Source organism: Pinus tabuliformis, chromosome 4_2, assembly GCF_031772625.1.
Source record: "Pinus tabuliformis cultivar Carrire ecotype Pingquan chromosome 4_2, CPIR1, whole genome shotgun sequence".
NCBI classification, from domain to species: Eukaryota; Viridiplantae; Streptophyta; class Pinopsida; order Pinales; family Pinaceae; genus Pinus; species Pinus tabuliformis.
Window position 1 is genome coordinate 1,074,716,797 of NC_142304.1, and position 18,126 is coordinate 1,074,734,922.

Consider the following 18,126-nt stretch of genomic DNA (forward strand, 5'->3'; position numbering starts at 1 on the left):
GCATTCAATAGTTAATGAAAAGAAGAGCATTTCATTGATTTGTGTTCTCAAAAGAAAAGTCTCATTTCTTTGCCATTAGCTACATTAGATTGTTTGCTTGTTTGAGTTTGTTTTGTTTGATTGAAAACTCTTAACCCTCTCATAGTTAGAATTCATCGAATGAAATGGTGTTCTTTGGCATATAGCTTGCATCTAGGTAATTGTGAGAGATCACACGATAAGGCCTGAAATTGAAACTTAAATTCAAGATCAACCATAAAATAAACTGAATAAACCTAAAAACGCATTGGAACTTAACGCAAACATCTAGAGGTCTAGGTTAGAGACGTGTTCCAGCGTCTTTAAACATAGTCACTATTGTTTCACATTACGGTTGGGTGATTCCTCCTTTTGTGACTCGGTAGTGGTCTAACACGGACTATGCTCCCACGTACCGTCGCGTATATAGGGAGACCCCACTAGGCTTTTATCCTTGATCCATAGGAAGTCGAGTCTGCCACCTTGTGAACCGTAACGCACCGAACACAGCATTCGGGAAGATTGACTTCAGTACGGAAAGTCCTTGGTTCTCATAAGATTGCCAAGGTGTATAAGCAGTTTTACGGATTGCTTGGTAAACCCTTTACCTAGAGTCTCCAGAGCAGTCACTTTTGATCCTTTTCGGACTCTCTAAAAGAAAAGGTGCCAGTGAGCGTCTTGTCACTTCGTGCTCATTAAACATTCGAAGGAGATTGGAGTCATCTTTTCGTCCTTTTCTCGACTCTTGAAACATGAAAAGGTCAAGTTTAGTTCCTGTGTCTTAAAAATTTATTTGGCCATGATAACACTACCTGGTTAGATCTTGTGTGCGTTAGCTTGATGGAAGAGAATCTCGTCCCTACGACCCTAGAAGCCTTCGATGGAAGAGAATCTCGTCCCTATGGTATCCTCCAACGCTTGCCCATTTCTTTAGAAGGGAAGACCGTAGAGGTGGAGGTCGAAGTTGTTGACGCTAATCTCACCTACAACCTCCTCCTCGGACGTAGCTGGACATACGCCATGCAAGCCGTGGCTTCCTCCCTGTTCCGTGTCGTTCGTTTCCCTCACCAGGGGAAGATTGTCACGGTGGACCAGCTCTCCTTTTTCGCTTCTTCTTCTGAAGGTAATGTGCCATTCGTGGAGCATACCTCCAAGTCATTAGTGAGTGTGGGTGCCGGACTTTTCAAAGATCCCGCTTTAATGGGAGTCTTTCCCCTCCCACCTCCGAATCTCGCCCCTATCAACATGATCTCAGTACGTTCTGATCCGTGGGTTCTTCCTCCCGCGAATCAGGAAGACTCTTGGGGTGATATGATGCCGTTGAGTCCTGCCGAGCTCAACTACGTCGAGATTGTCACTGCATCGGCTCCCCCTGATGAACCTGCTCTTCCAAGCAGTGTTCCCGATTCATATGATCATTTCCCTTGGCTAGGTGATGAGGCTACTTCGTATCCGTTGAAGGAAATATTTCCTTCCGATGAAGCCATCATAGAGACCATGTCTCTCGAAGAGCTCCCTTGGTCAGATCACCACCATCGCTCTTCATTTCTCCCTCCACATTCGGAAATGGTCGCATGTCTCGAGTGGTTTGCTTCCTGTGTCCCATCCCCGCCCCTCCAAACACTTGTTCAGCTGTATCAAGTGTCTTCTGAGGGCAATATGGGCAACATCACGCAAACCCAACCCATCGACATCTCTGTCAAACCAGGGGTTGTCGAATACATTTACATTGGAGTCATGTGTACTCCAGAGGAGGTTCAACTCTATACTGCTCTATTTCGCGAATTCCGTGATGTCTTCGCATGGTCCTACGAAGAAATGCCCGGCATCGACCTTAGTATCGTGGTGCATGAAATACCGACATACCCAGGGGCTAAGCCTGTCCGTCAGCGCCTACGCCCAGTGCACCCTCGAAAGGCTGCAGCCATCAAGGCTGAAGTCGAAAAACTTCTTAAAGCTGGTTTCATTTACGCCATTCCCCTTATGGATTGGGTGTCTAATATAGTCCCTGTGAATAAAAAGCAGGGCACTATCCGGGTCTGTGTTGATTACCACGATATCAATCGTGCCTGTCCGAAAGATAACTTCCCTACGCCCTTCCTCGATCAGCTTATTGATGAATGCACAGGAAGTGAGATTTATTCGTTTATGGACGACTTCTCTGGCTATAACCAGATCAACATAGCCCCTGCAGACCAGCATAAGACATCTTTCATTTGTCCTTGGGGAACCTTTGCCTATAAGAAGCTCCCTTTCGGTCTCAAGAATGCCGGCGCCACTTTCCAACGTGTAATGTCTTACGCCTTTCATGTTATACGTCACATTGTACAACCATACATGGATGACCTTCTGGCTCATTCAGTCAAGCGTCAGGACCATCCCTCTCATCTACGCGAAATTTTTCTCCGCTGTCGACACTACTGCATTCGACTCAACCCTCACAAGTGTGTCTTCTGCGTAGAATCAGGCCGACTGCTCGGGTTCATCGTCTCCCGAGAAGGCATCCGTCTGGATCCCCTCAAAGTCGAGGCCATCTTGAATCTTCCTCCCCCTGCCTCTTTGCAGCAATTGCAGAGCTTGCAGGGCAAAGCTAATTTCCTTAGACGATTCATTCCGAATTATGCCGAGGTGGCTAAGGGTTTCACACGGTTATTAAAGCGAGACACACCCTTTCGTTGGGATGCTATCGCCCAGGAGTCTTTCGAGCGACTCAAAGACCTCCTTGTCTCGGCTCCGCTCTTAAGACCTCCGAACTACCACCGTGATTATACTCTCTATCTAGCTGCCGCTGACACCACCATCGGCATGGTTCTAGTGCAGGATGATGATGACGGCAACGAGCACGTTATCTATTACCTTAGTCGCAACCTTCTGGATACGGAAACTCGCTACGCGTATGTCGAGAAGTTGGCATTGGCAGCTGTCTGCGCCGTCCAACGTTTCCGGCATTATATCCTGTTGCGCACCACGACCGTGATTTCTGACTGCAACCCAATGACCTACATTTTGTCGCGTCAGCTGCTGGGGGGAAAATACTCGAAATGGATCGTAATCCTCCAAGAGTTCGACTTGGAATTTACTGCAGCCGAGTCCAAGAAGTCTCTGGTCTTTGCTGAACTGCTCTGTTCCTTGCCATCTCATTCTGCACCACCTCATTCGGAGGAGCATATCCCGGATGAAACATTGTTTCTCATCAGTGCCCTCGACCCGTGGTATGGAGACATTATAGTATATTTGCAGACCTCTTCCTTCCGTCCCAATGTATCGAAAGATGCTCGACGTCGGATTCGTCACCAATCTCAACCCTATCGCATTCTTGGCGATACCTTGTACCGCCTCGGCGCTGACTCTGTTCTCTGCCGATGTTTGACTCTCGAGGAGGCTGAGCGGGTGTTGAATGACTGCCACTCCGGTGCTTGTGGCGGCCACATGTCCGGATATGCTACCGCCCAGAAAATTCTTCGTGCTAGTTACTTCTGGCCTTCTATCTTCAAAGATTGCATCCTTGCCGTCCGTGCATGCCATGAATGCCAGGTTTACCACCGGAAAATGCGTGCACCTCCTGCACCACTGCACCTTGTTGTTACCATAGGTCCATTTGCCAAATGGGGCATCGATTATACATCCTGTAACCCTCGTTCGACTGGGGGGCATGGGTATATCATCGTTGCCATGGATTATTTCAACAAGTGGGCTGAAGCGATGCCTACACTGAACGAAGACGGTTACACAGCGGTGCAGTTTTTGTTTAATCATGTCATTACTCGGTTCGGGGTCCCTCAAGCTATCGTCACGGATCACGGAAAACATTTCCGTAATCACATGATGACGGAATTGACAACCCAGCTAGGCTTGCGTCAAGATAGTTCGACACCGTACTATCCCCAATCCAACGGTCAAGTTGAGGCCGTGAACAAAGTCTTGATCACTATGCTTCAACGTACCATCAATACACACAAGTCTAACTGGCATATGATGTTATTCCCCGCCTTGTGGGCCTACCGGACCTCTGTGAAGGACGCCACCGGTTTCACCCCTTTTCAGTTGGTTTATGGACTGGAGGCCACCCTTCCTGTTGAGTGTGAGATTCCTTCGTTGAAATTAGCTGTCGAGTTGCTTCCCAACACCACTCCGGTGGAGGAACGACTTCTTTACCTAGAACGGTTAGACGAGACCCGTCGTTTAGCTTCTCTGGCTATCGAAGCGCAAAAGAAGAGAGTTAAGGCTCACTTCGACAATAATATTCAACCTCGTTCCTTCGTTGAGGGAGATCTAGTACTGCTCTATGATCAAGCTAAGGATAAGCTGGGGGCAGGAAAACTCGAATCCATGTGGCTAGGTCCCTATATTGTGAAGAGAGTTTTACAGAAAGGGGCATATGAGCTGATTGACTATGAAGGAAATCCTCTTGACAAGCCCCGCAACGGGCTTTATTTGAAGAAATATTATGCATGATCTCGTGCACCTAGTTTGTACATACGTGTGTTTTTAGCAGGTGTGTGATGTGTGTATGATTTCATGTTTTGCTTTGGTGTGAAGGCGTGCTTGCCTCTTATTATGTTTTCTATTTCTTGTGCAGATGTCTAGTGCACCTTATGTTGGTTTCGCTGATGGTGCTTCCCGTAGCACTTGCAATTTGTCGTCTGCGGCGTGGGCGATCTACGATCCTCACGGAGAGTTGTTGGATCTTCAAGGTGTGTGCTTGGGACGTACCACTAACAATGTTGCCGAGTACAGTGCTGTGATTGAATTATTAGCTGAGGCAGTTGATCTCGGCATCCGTGCATTGGTGGTGAACCTCGACTCCCAACTTGTCGTCCATCAGCTCAACGGGCGTTATTCCGTCAGAGACCAACACATCCTAAGGTTGTATCTACGTGTAAGATTGTTAGAAAGGAATTTTGATTACATCACATATCAACACATTCCGAGACGATTAAACACATTGACTGATGCATTGGCAAACCATGTATTAGACAGACATTTGCGTAATAGATAAACATCATACAAGAAGACATAGAAAGCATAATAAGACCATAGAATAGAGCATATGTAAATAAAATCTTTTTCCAAGCATAGTTTGCATGCGTGCTGTGTGTGCTTTTAAGCTTGCATTTAAAAAATTAAAATATGTGGGTCGTGTGTTATGCAATTGATACATGAGATTACATTTGTATTAAACATTTGCATAGCATATAAAAACATCATCATATGTAAAAAGATCCACCCAAAATCGGTATGTATATATATCGTGTGGCGCACTAAGGCGCTAAAAAATAAGTTTATATGTCCAAGATAAGGTCGATGTCCTCAGTACATCTGAGACACGTGTCTCTCAAAAACAGCAGTGGAAATAAAACCTAGGAGACTACTGTGGTAGGTTATGCTCTCTATAGCATACTACCGCCCGTGCCACCCGCCTCAAAAGGCGGTGCATCCTGGGCTCTACCCCCACTGTGTGAATCTGGGATGCTATGGGGACCTCTTCGATCCCCTGGTAATCTGGGACTCCTTCCAGTAAGCCCTCGAGGTTCTGCACTACAATCTCGGGCGTGTTGACTCCTGGAGGAGCCAGGGCCAAGACTCCGTCGCCCTGTGCCTCTCTCCTCGCCTCTGGAGCCAAGCCAAGGGGTCTCACTAGTCCTACATCTGCATATCATAGCATTAATCATCAAGGCATGTACATGAAAAATCAAAAACATTACAAAACATAAAAAATTAAAAAAGAGATCGAGTGGCTTATCACCATCGTCCCACTGCTCTCCCGCAGGTAGTGGCATGTCTGGGTCACCTCTGAAATCAATCCCGGTATATGGCCAGTCCTCTACAAAGATAACCTGGCGATCCAGCCACTCTCGGAAATAATTCCCCCATGCCACTGGGCGGTCGCCACCTCCTCGCGGCATGATATGGCCCCACCGACTGGCCCTCGTCTCTCGGGGACCCCTGGGTGGATCAAGGGCCATGTCCTGCAGCTGTAACGCCGGCACCCCCTCCAGCATGAGCGGGACTAGAATGGACCCATAATCAAACTGCTTCGACTCCCCGCGTCGGTAGTTGCTCAATTGTCTCTTCATGCTAGTAGTTACCGCTGCCGCCCAGTTGAATATGGTGGGCTGAAGACATTCGAGAGCCAATAGTAGGTGGGTCTTTGAGGCCTCATGATTGGCCAAACAGCCCGCTGCCCGGGTCACCATAAAAAGTATGCTCCGAAGGACGATGTCCTCCACTGACGGAATGGATACCTTTCCACTCCGTGTTTTGCGTGCTCGAGGGCACACCCGAGCCATCAATATATCCAAGGTCTCACCACTGGGTCGCTGCCCCTCCAGAATGGGCATCTCTCTCCGGTAGGATAATCCAGTCAAGAAATAAATATCCGTGGAATCGAACTCGATGTCACGGCTTCGGATTGTGAATTTGCCATCAACTGGGTTCCAGGCTCTGATCAGGAGCTCCAGAAGATCGGGTTGCACTCGTAGGCACGAAGTGAGGAAGAATTTGAGAAATCCGCATGCCCGCATGGCATTGCGGCTCCCAGCATCGGCATAAGCAGCAATATCCTCGTTATCATGGGCTCTCTCTTGCCACACAAATGCCATCGTGCCCTGCATGGCCATTAAAAAACATTAGAAGCCTGACTATGAAAGTTTGTACATTCAAAATTGCAAAAATAAAACTTTACGGCGTCAGCGCGGCTGTTTTTAAAACAGTCGCGCTGACCATGGCAGTCCTTTGTTTTTTCCGCTGGGTCAGCGCGGAAGCACACGTGTTTTCCGCGCTGACCCGAAGGTGGCGTGTGTAAAAATAAATCGATCAGCGTGGACCCGATAGCGATTCCCGCGCTGACCGAGAGCGCATCAACGCTCCAAAAATCCGCCCAAATGGCCAAATCCCACCATGAAAAAGCTAAAAAAGGGACTCAAAATGGAGCGCAGGGAGAGGAGAACCTACCTGGAACAAGTTGCAGGATGAACGGTGCCCGAACGAGATGGAATTCGCTCCGTCAACTTCGCAGCTTCACAACGTTCTCCACAGCTCAAAAATTAACAATGGTAAGAATAGTTCTTTTACCCCCCTATTTATGGTAAAAAATCTATATTTGACTATGGTAGCTCATAAATGTGGGTTTTTGTTAAATTTTTGCCATATATTTCATGCTTATGTCGCTATACTATGATTTACTATGTTTTTTAACATGTCGAACAGGTTTTATGTGGGTAGTGTTCTTGTGCAGATTTTCGTCTCGGTGGAGTCATAATAGCCCTGTACACACTTGGTCTCGCAACGTCGTTTATAAGCTCTTTTTCGACAGAAAGAAAGAAAAAGATGGCCGAGCCCTCCTCTCGGTTCGTTAAAAGGATCAGGGGCGGTCGCTTTTAAAGATCTTTTTTCGACCGTTTAACTTAAAAAGATTACCGGGTGTTTGTCGTTTCGCACTCGTTATCGGCCCCAAAATGACGTACTTCCGACCGCTTTTTTACTTTTTCGGGTCGAAGTCACTATTTACGAAAAGTACTCCTCGATCATACTGGTCGGGTGGTTCTTTCGAGCATTATTTTATACTTTTTCGGGCTCGAGAGACACAACTCTACGAAAAAGGACCCCCCCTGGAGTTTTCTTTTCCGCTGTCTTTTCAGACTCTCTAAACAAGAAAAGACGCCGAGTTTTTCCTTTGTCAGAATCGTTAAAACTTAATGACATCAGGCATTGTCGAAATGACACTCTCCAAGCATATGCTATCCCCGTCAAGCTTGTCATCCAAAAATAATCGGGGTACCTGCCAGAAATGGTGGGGAAAATGGAACTGTAATAACTGTCGTGTCGGTAGTATGTCGCTCTTGAACATGGCACTGGTCTGCATTCGTTTCTGGGTGGGGATTTCTCATCCTGCTTCACACTAGCCTCCGTGGGTTCGGGTTATCCTATTTGGCCTCTCATGTGCTCATTGCCTTGTCACCATACCCTCTGCTCATTTGATTTCAGATACTGCCAAATCCACTGTCGTGCCGCCGATATGTTCAAGAGAAGTTGACCTCTGCAACAGTGCAACCTCCTCTACTATCTCACACAAAACATTTTACCTCTGGCTCGTGTCGATGATGTGGGAAACATTATGGCCCACCTTCGATCAAGGCACTTCCTGTCGACTTCAGCTCATTATCCAAGAAGGTGACTTAGAGACTCCCTTCAGGTGCCTTAGAGCCTGCATGCCTCAATGGCAGGTTCTTCGTGTTCGACGCGAGGTTTTCATCATTGGCCTCCGATCGAATAATTCTGCGGGTGTTTGACACCAGCTCATTGATTCACACACCGCGGATTGTACCTATAGTACCTTGAGGACCATTGTCATTATTGGTGGTACCTCTCGCGTCTGTTAACAATTTTCATCATGGACTGGTAATCAGACGATGTTCATGCATGTTCGACTCCAGCTCATGTATTCACATGCTTGGACTTGTACTTTGTTCGGGTCGGGACGGAGCGCAAGACCCTGGATCTCTGTCTGTTATGATCCAGGCTGCGATTTTGTGGATGATCATGATCATTACATGACTCATTGATGGATGGCTGCGCCCATACCTGAGTCTTCATGGATGGCTGCGACCATACCTTATCATCACTATGGTCTCTTTAGCTGGGTGGCTGCGTCCATTCCACAGACCTTCTTCGCATGTCTTTTGGATGGCTGCGCCCATGCCTAGACTGCATGTACTTGATTATCAGAGATATTCGGTCCTTCCTGGTGGTGTTCCAGTTCAGCGAGTTTTGTAAAGCATTTCACCCCTCCCACTCTCTCAGGCTTCATGCTTTAGGGGGCATCTGTTACACAGTAATTTGTCACTGTCTCCCTGTCAGTCTCCCTACTGTGTCAGGAGTTCAAAATAATCAAGCTCATGCTCTCTAAACTGGCCAAATGACCCACTTTGCCAAAGTTTTCATCATCAGCACGACTGTTATTAAAATAACCGCTGACTGGCGCTTCATAACGGAACTCATGCGCTGCCAGCACGGAAGCACACGGGTTTTCCGCGCTGGTCGAATTTCATGAGCCAACGCAGTCTCTGTTTGTATTAAGTCGCGCTGACATGGGTCTGTCTATTATTACTTTGCGATGTCAGCGCTCCAGTCCAGTTATGCACTCGCGCTGATCCTGTTTGGGCGAATTTGTTCCAATAGCCAGCCTTCCAGATGACTCTAGACCTGGTTTTTAGCCTTGCAAATATCGCCCTACCTTCTATGGCATGTTTGTTCGTCATATGAAACCACCTTCCTCGAAGATAAGCTCATCCTACCACCATTCATGGAGACTCCTTCTCCTATTTAAACCTCTACCATTGCTATGAGCAACTAGTTTGGATTGTGTGGAGTATATAGTACTCAGATTGCTGCTAATAGGTAGTTGGTGTGATAAGTGTGGGATTGCTAGATAGCTTAAGGAAGGTTGTGAAGTGTTGCTTGTATGAGAGAGAGTTCTTGTCTTGGGAGATCTATCTCTAAGGGTGAATGCTTAAGAGACTTGCTGGCTGGACCCTCTCGAGAAGGATCCGACGTCAGAACATTTGGTTGTACTCTTCTCTGTTATTGATTAATAATAGATGACTACTATTATGGTTCCATTCTCATTTGTCTCTGTAATGGTTAATGTGAATTACATCCTTTCTAACTGATGTATAATTTCTTTTATTAGATTTCACGCTTGTGTTTGTCTTTCTCTTCGTGTGTGCAGGTATCTAATCGCGGAGATTGTGGAAGATCGTGACCGGCCAGAGCGAAGGAGCGAGAGCGGCATCTCTTCATCAAACAATAGCGTTGGAATCCAAGTAGGTGTCCATTTCCTACCTTTTAATTGCAATTAGGAACTTGCATAGTAGCATTGACTGATTATTGCTAGACCCGTTCTGGGCTAGAGGGATCGCCTCTATCCGTAGAGGGGATCTACCTCTCCAACAATGTGGTTTCCCATTGATGCCCATTGATCATAATACTGCTCATGGAGGATCCAAGGATTGAATATAAACATAATAGAATTAGTGGAACCGAGGAGGAAAGATATCAGAAGCCATCAGAAGAGATAGAGAAAGAGTAAAGAGGAGAAGCCATCGTGAAGCCAAAAATTGAGAGGAAGAGTTCATCAGAAGCCATCAAATAAGTAGGTTACGGAGCAACAGAAGCAGGTTATCGCATATGCCCAAGGGTAAGTTATCGGAAGAACAAAGAGCAATAGCGATATCAGAGGAGTAAAGAAGAAAACATCGGAGGAGCCATATTGCAAGTATCACATGTAATATATGCCCAAGAAGAACCGATAGGAAGAAAAAAACGGAGGAGCATAAACAGAGCTATCAGAGTAGTGTATCAGAAGTCATAGGAGTGAAGAGAAGCCATAGGAGCGACAAGCCAAGACAAAGCAGATCTATCGCATATGCCAAGAGTAAGAGCCATATCAGAGATATCGCATGAAATATTGGAGCAGCTAACATAACGGAGGAGTTAACATTGCATTAGAGGAATTATATCGGCGGGTTATTGACGACTTTATCATGTGTCATGTTGTATCCCTCGACTGCGATATGTATTGCGGACCCAGAAACAGGTTATGGTAACCGCCCTATTGTAATATCGCATCCGCGTGTATCAGAACCTTCACATCACAAGTCTTAAAGGAATGTCACACTAAAACTGCGATTGCGATAAACCCCCGAATCGCCGACTGGGATAGCATTGCGGACCTGCTGCACCATTATAGCTTGACTTAATAAAATACTGCATCCGCAGTAATTGCAAGTTTCAAAGGGATGTCAAACCACTGATTGCAATAAGGTTGTGGACCCGACATGTTTATTAACAACTGCTTAAGATCATATCACATCCGCTTCGTCAGAAGTAGTGGAATCACTATGCTATGTGCAGACCTCTGAAAGTTGCGATTACAATTAATGTGGGACCTCTATTAATGTGGATTTTCATAAAGTTGCAATTGCGGGAGTCTTATAAAATTACGATTGTGATAAAGTGGTGGACCCAACGGGTTTATCAAAACATTTTAATATAATATCGCATCTAGTAGGGGGAATCGAGCATCAACTATGTTATGGGTACGACTTGTAAAAGACCTCTGAATGTTGCAATTGCGATTAATGTGATAACATGCCATGTGGGACCTCCTTGTGGATATAGCCTCTCTTATATGGGTTGCATGAATAATCAAGTTTGTGTATAAAATACTCTTCGATATATACTTTTAATATACAAGTCGGCCCCCCTCCAATAGACGTGTCCTTTGGTCATTGGTGAAACTCGTATAAAAACGAGTTAAAATGCTTCAGTTCTAAGAATTGATCTCGTGCATCTAACAGAGAGAAGAAGTAATAGTTCACAACTCGTGAACTTGAAGGAATAGAGGAAGTTGAAGGTCAAGTGAACGAAAGAAGAATTCGAAAGGTCGAGAAGCCAAAGGTCTAGTAGACGATGAAGGTACAAAAGAAGTCGAAGATCGAGTGAGAAAAAGGTAAGCAGTAGGAAAAAAGTAAGCTGTAGGTCCAACAGGACAGAAGGAAGCCGAAGGTCCAACAGGACAGAAGGAAGCCGAAGGTCCAGCAGGACAGAAGGAAGCTGAAGGTCCAGCAGGACAGGAGGAAGCTGAAGGACGAAGCAATTTTGTTGATTGGGTTAATCTTTGAAAGGCTCAGACCTGTGATAAATTAATCTATGGAAGAAGTACATAACGCAATTTGAAGAACAATTTTGTGAAAGGAAATAAAGTTTCATTTGTCATCGTTTGAAGGGAGCAGTAGACAGCACCAACATTGAAGTGTTTGTGAGTTTGTTTCTTGGAAGTAAGATATCGCGACAGTAAGAGGTAACTTTGCAGACTTTGTGTGGGCAATATGAAGAGTTGTGAAGACTCCTTCATATGAAGACAGGTTGTCATTAATGATGTAGCATGGAGACTACAGTGAAGCTGTAGATTGACAAAACTCAGTGAAGAAGATTTTGGGAGCAGATAATTACTACCAAACATATTGTTGAGCCTCAAAATTACTCTTTCCCTAGCAACTCTTCTCATTCCTTTTCTTTGTTTTTTTTCATAAGAAAGATGCATTCTCATCACCAATGATGGTATATATTGTCTTGAGGAGGATATTTAGTGATTTGCATGTTATGCTTTTATGTTTTGTTGTTTGAATAGATTTTTGTATATTAGCTACGGAATGCAGTCTATTCTGCAGCTAATCAGCTATTCCGCAGCTACCTTCATGCTCTAGTAGGTCCCAAGTGTCAGAAGGAGAAACTAGCTACATGGGTAGCTTGTAAATCATCGTGACATGGACCCTGTCCTATTCATTTAGCCCAGGTCGACAAAGAAGATGGCATAAGACTACAGTCATTAGATAAGTCAAACATAGAGAGACTGAAGGTAACAGGACTCTGTTTCGTGGTTAATTAATATGTTTCACAGTGATGGGAAGCGTTATCCAGAGCAACTACTTGTACCTACGGACTCCAACAACCACCTGTATAAATGAATCCAACAGCCACCATGTCTTGGATTTATGTCTCCAGCAGCCGAGGAAGAAATTCTGCATATTTGTCTTCTACGTGTTTGGCTGTAGCATGCTTTTCTCCACAAACAATTATATGATTTTTCTTATAAATACCTGTGTAAAGGACTGAAGAAGTTAGTAGTAATAGTAATAGTTTTATTGTGAAATACAAGTTCTAGACTCTATAATTTCTGGGCATTTTGTGTCCCTATTTTAATATGAAAAGACCGCATGTTTCAATAAAAATCCGAAGGAGTTTTCTTGGAGTTGATTGAGCAAGCATAGCCTAATCAGTTGCAGAGGGCCCTTGCACTAAAGAATGTTTCATACCATTTTATTTTTCTTCTTCTTGTTAACTGTAAATTCATCATTTTCTTTCACAGTGTTTATAATAATTTTCTTACTAACAATGTTTATAATGCAATTTCCATCATTTTCTTATTAACATTGTTTATAATTTAGAGCAGTTTCCGTTTGCTTGATCTCTTTTTAGTTTTTATCAGTAGTTTAGAAGATAGAACTCAATGGTGTAATCTTGTTTCTTCAATTAAAAACTGTAAGACCCTATCCTAGGGTCATCTAACAAATCTATTTCTATGGAATTTAAATGCAATAAGAGGCAATAATTTACTTTCTTACAAGACTTTTAAACAATGAAAATTTTACCATTTACATTCTAATCCTTATAACTTATAGTGAACATTTCATTTCGATAAATTTACATGAGTAATCTATATAGGAATACCTGTACCAGTGGCTGGTGGAGATGCCTTTGATTTGCTGCTCCTGCTGAATGCTCCTCTTGACAAGCCCAACTGGATTTACCTCCTAGCCAACTAGGAAATAATTCTTAGCCCAGGAAACCTCCACATGTTCCCTAGCCCTCCAAGCCCAAGTCCAACCAGATGTAGTGTGTGTCCAAGATGAATAATCCAAACCAAGATGAACAATATTTCCCTCCTCTCAACAAACCCAAGAAACCTCCACAGGTTCCTTAGGTCTTCAAAATCACAACATCCTAAAATCACAACCAACCCCCAAAATCCAAGCAAGACCCAACATCCCCCCTTTTCTCCCTTCCTCCTTCCCTTTTTATGCCCTTCCTCTCTTCTCCAGCTCAACCACCTTTCATTAATGTCATTAATTTCTCCTTCATCCTTATAGTTGACTTCTCTTCTCCCAAGTAAATCTGAGAGTACATTTGGAAATGTGATATAAATATAAAATTGGGAAATTAAATGGAGAGGATCATGTCTTCTCCAAGTAAATGTGAGAGCACATTTGGGAATGTGAGATAGATATATATATATATATATATATATATATATATAGGGAAATTAAATGGAGAGGACCATGTTTTCTCCCAAGTAAATGTGAGAGTACATTTGGGAATGTGAGATATATATATATCTATATATATATATATATATATATATATATATATATAGATATTGATTGATAATTAAATGGAGAGGACCATGTCTTCTCCCAAGTAAATGTGAGAGCACATCTGGGAATGTGTGGTGAATATTTATATATATATATATAATTTTAAATAATGGAAGGAGACCATATCCTCCCTAAGGTTCAACTTGAGATAACAAGTTGGGAATTTGAATAATAGCAACAATGAATTTTATATTAGTAAATAAATTTATAGTTTCCAAAATGAAGGTATTCACCAATACTTCTCAATATTTTCAGGTGATGTAAGCATTAATAAAATTTGCATGATAAGATTTAAGTGGGGCATTACATACACCCCTCCTTCAGAAAACTTTGTCTCGAAGTTAGAGTGAAAAGATACAAGGAGTTCGAAGGCAAAACAAAATAAAGAGAGTTGTAGTAGTAAAATTGATAAGTCAGACAATGACATTACTTTTCCCTAAGAGTCTCCAACTGCTTTATATCCTCCTATCCATCATGACCTACTTTCGTTCCCACCCTATCCATCCTCTGCTGCTTTATCAGTGGCAACAACCATAGTAACCACTGATAAAACTGACATGGTCTAAGCGTCGACTATATCGACCTAACTTCCCCAGCAAGCAATTGGCAATCATCATCACACGTCTAGGGGAGCGTGTCCACCATTGCCCTCCCACAATTCCAGGTTTTGGAGGATACACGGTGGGAAATGCCTCCACCCCTCCTTCACAACTATGGTCAATGCCCTAACACAGACCACACTACAGAGCTGGTTGGACTTGTCATCGAATAATCTAGTCAGGTAGTCTCGCCACCTGTCATTTTCATTTTACTCATGTCATATGAGTACATATCAAGCAGATACCAAATGTAATAGAATAATGTACATTATACCTTCCTCATGAGATGTCTCGACTTTCCCTCAATGGAAGAATAGATTTCGGCTATCATATAGTTCTTTCCCCCTGTGGGTTAGCTCTCATTCATGCATTTATATAACAACAAGACATATAATCCTCATGTTATTAAGTCTAGTATCCACATGTCAATCTTGCAGTTCATACTGGAAATAAATCATAAATTCACTAAGTCATTCGTTTAAACCAATCGTATCCACTTGAGCCATATATGAAACAAAATAATTCTGATAAGTCACGCACTAGATAATTCACCATTAAGTGAGTTATACATTTAGGTCATACATCAAACATTTCCATCATCAATATCAAATCTAACAATTGATTTATATAAGTAGTTTCACGTGTCCAACCAAATGCATCAATATTACATAATGTTCATAAATAATAACATGGGGCTAAAAAATAGAGTCCTAGCATGGGTAGTTATCTAAGTCAAAATGGGCATCATAGATGCTCATGTGACAACCTTGTGAAACCCCTCGATAACAATTAGAGTTGAAACAGATTCAACTGTCCACCATGGAAAATAGCATTGGAACCCGGATATGCTATAAGGTGGTACCAAAACCAAAGTATTGGCAAGCAACTGATTAGTGCACTATCAATTCCACTAGAAGGTGCTAGTATAAGTTTCATGCATATAAATACCTTAGTGAAAAAGTCTCACTCTTCCAATTTGTTGGCTTTTCATCTTCCAAACCAATTAGTTAACTTGAAAATATAAGACTCAAAACTTCAGAAACTGTTTCCCTCATGATTTTCATACTTTATTTTTTGTAAATTGAGAGAAATGTCCTCTAAATGTCAAAGGTTTTATATATTTAATCATTGTTTACTAGTACTAAAACAATTTCATGATATATATTGCAGCTCACAATATGACCAGAAAAATGAGAAATAAATAAACGAATGGAATAATTGCCTTTTCCTTGCTGCTATTAGTATTTCCTTTCTAAATGGCACTGCATTTCTAAAGATGCCTACTCCTTTCACAAGTGGCTAGTGACCACAAAAGTTGTGAAGAAAGTTGAGGGTCCTTTTATCCAAAAGTAGAGACACATTATTTTTCATGGCATATTTATTCAACACTAGAATAAGGGTAGAAGTGTATTCTAATATTTCCACTGGTCTTTTATTGACTAAATAAGCTTCCATTCTAAAATCCAAAATTCTCTACGAATTGATCTTCTCATTTAATTTAAGATTATTAAAAACAACTATCACAGTAAGCCTTGCACAAGTCCATGGTATTCAATCTATGTTTTCACTAGAAAATTCTACCACTCATAGAATAATCATTAACGCGACATATAGGATATTTCAACACATCCTAATCTGAATTCCCATGCTTCATAGATGTTTACTTCTCAAACTCGAGATTTGTTATTATGACTTCCTCCATGAAGAATGACAAATATACTATCTGAAAGATAATCCTACTATCCGAATGGAAATCTACTGTATCTTAAATAAGAATAATGATAATATGCTATGAACAGAATTAAAAGCCACCCTCATATGTAAAATATAACTGACTGCATTCTTTATATTGGGACACATTTTGGGTATAAATTACTGGCTCAAAAACTGCAATTTTCAGTGCAAATATTGTTCACACCATCCATATATTTAATAGACACTAAGGTTGGCAAAAAACAAAGACCTCAGGTACAGATTAGTGGGAACAAAACTGCAATTTTCAATGTAAATATAGTTCATATCATTCTTCAATCAAAATTCTGAGACCATTACAGAGTTTGTTCAAAACTTTCAAGTGACACATCCTTCAACCAAACTTAATCATTGTGATGTGGCAAACTTAACAATACAATTAATGAACTTGGGTTGCATGTTGCAATAGAATAGCTACATCTTCACAAACCAATCATCATAGCTTGACCATAGATCCCTCTGAATGTCGGAAGAGTGACCTTGCCCATAACCATCGATCTATCTGCAACCTGCTGATTTTCCTATCATTAATTCTTTGGTTCATGTGCCAAAGTCATCCAATCATAATCATATAGTTTCCATGCATCTTCTCGGATAACAGAGATATAACGAATCATCAGAGTCATTGGATCAACATCCTTCATCAATCTGCTCATTTTAAGATGAGACAATATCACACTACAATTACATCAACAAAATTCCAATCACCAAACCCAACAATACACATTCACGGGAACTCTCTCTCAAATGCTCTTCCTGTTTAACAACAACTTCTGAACAATAATATTTTCAACTGACAAACATCAATAGCAGTATCATACGTACATCAATAGTACCTTTATATTACTAAAATCACAAGTACTTCTGATTGTTTGAAGATGCTTAGAGACTTTGATCTGAATTTTGCTTTGGAATGATCTACTATGTTCCTTTTGAATTGTTTGCTTCGAGTCTGATTTTGATAAGGTGTCTGCAACACTGGTTCAGAGTTCTAGCCCTTATTAGCACTATTCCTAACATTTTCTACCTCACTCTAGATATTCCAAAGAGAACCCAAGCAATAGATCAATTTAAGTTATGCCAAGTTACTTCTTAGCCACAAATTTAAATTTTTAGAACATACTATCATAGGCTAGATCAATGACAAAAAAAAAAAAACATTGTTGGTGCTCTATTTAAGTGTTGTGTCCATTTTACCTGCCTACCTACACCTCATTTCTGTTTGTTGGGTTAGTGTTTGTCATGTAAACTGCTACAACTAAATTTCTCTCAAAACAGGGCTAAACTAATCCATTAGAATGATACTTAAATGTGAAAAACTACTTTAGCTCCCTCTTGTCAACCCTTGATCACATGCTTAAGTGTTTTAGAGTCATGCCATTGCTAGCTACGAGATACTGGAGGAGGATTGAAGATTACCAGAGCCAATACCCAGATATGGACTTGACACTGGACATCCATTCACCACTCTCAAATCGTGCATCATGAATCTGGCCCAATTCGTGCTATCTGTTCTTGACCTTATGTTTCACAATGGTGGCTCAGAAATTTTATGCAAAAAATAGTGAAAAAAAGTTTCTAGCGGACTATATCCTTGACACCTAAAAAAAGACTCCTAGGAAAAAAAAAGGCCTGATTAATTTTCCATCTGTCCATTTATAAATCGAATTTAGAACAAAGAGAAATCACTGCAGAATATTTCAAGTCCAACAAAATGATCAAACATTCTAATAGATGGCCCCATGGAATGCAGGCCATGG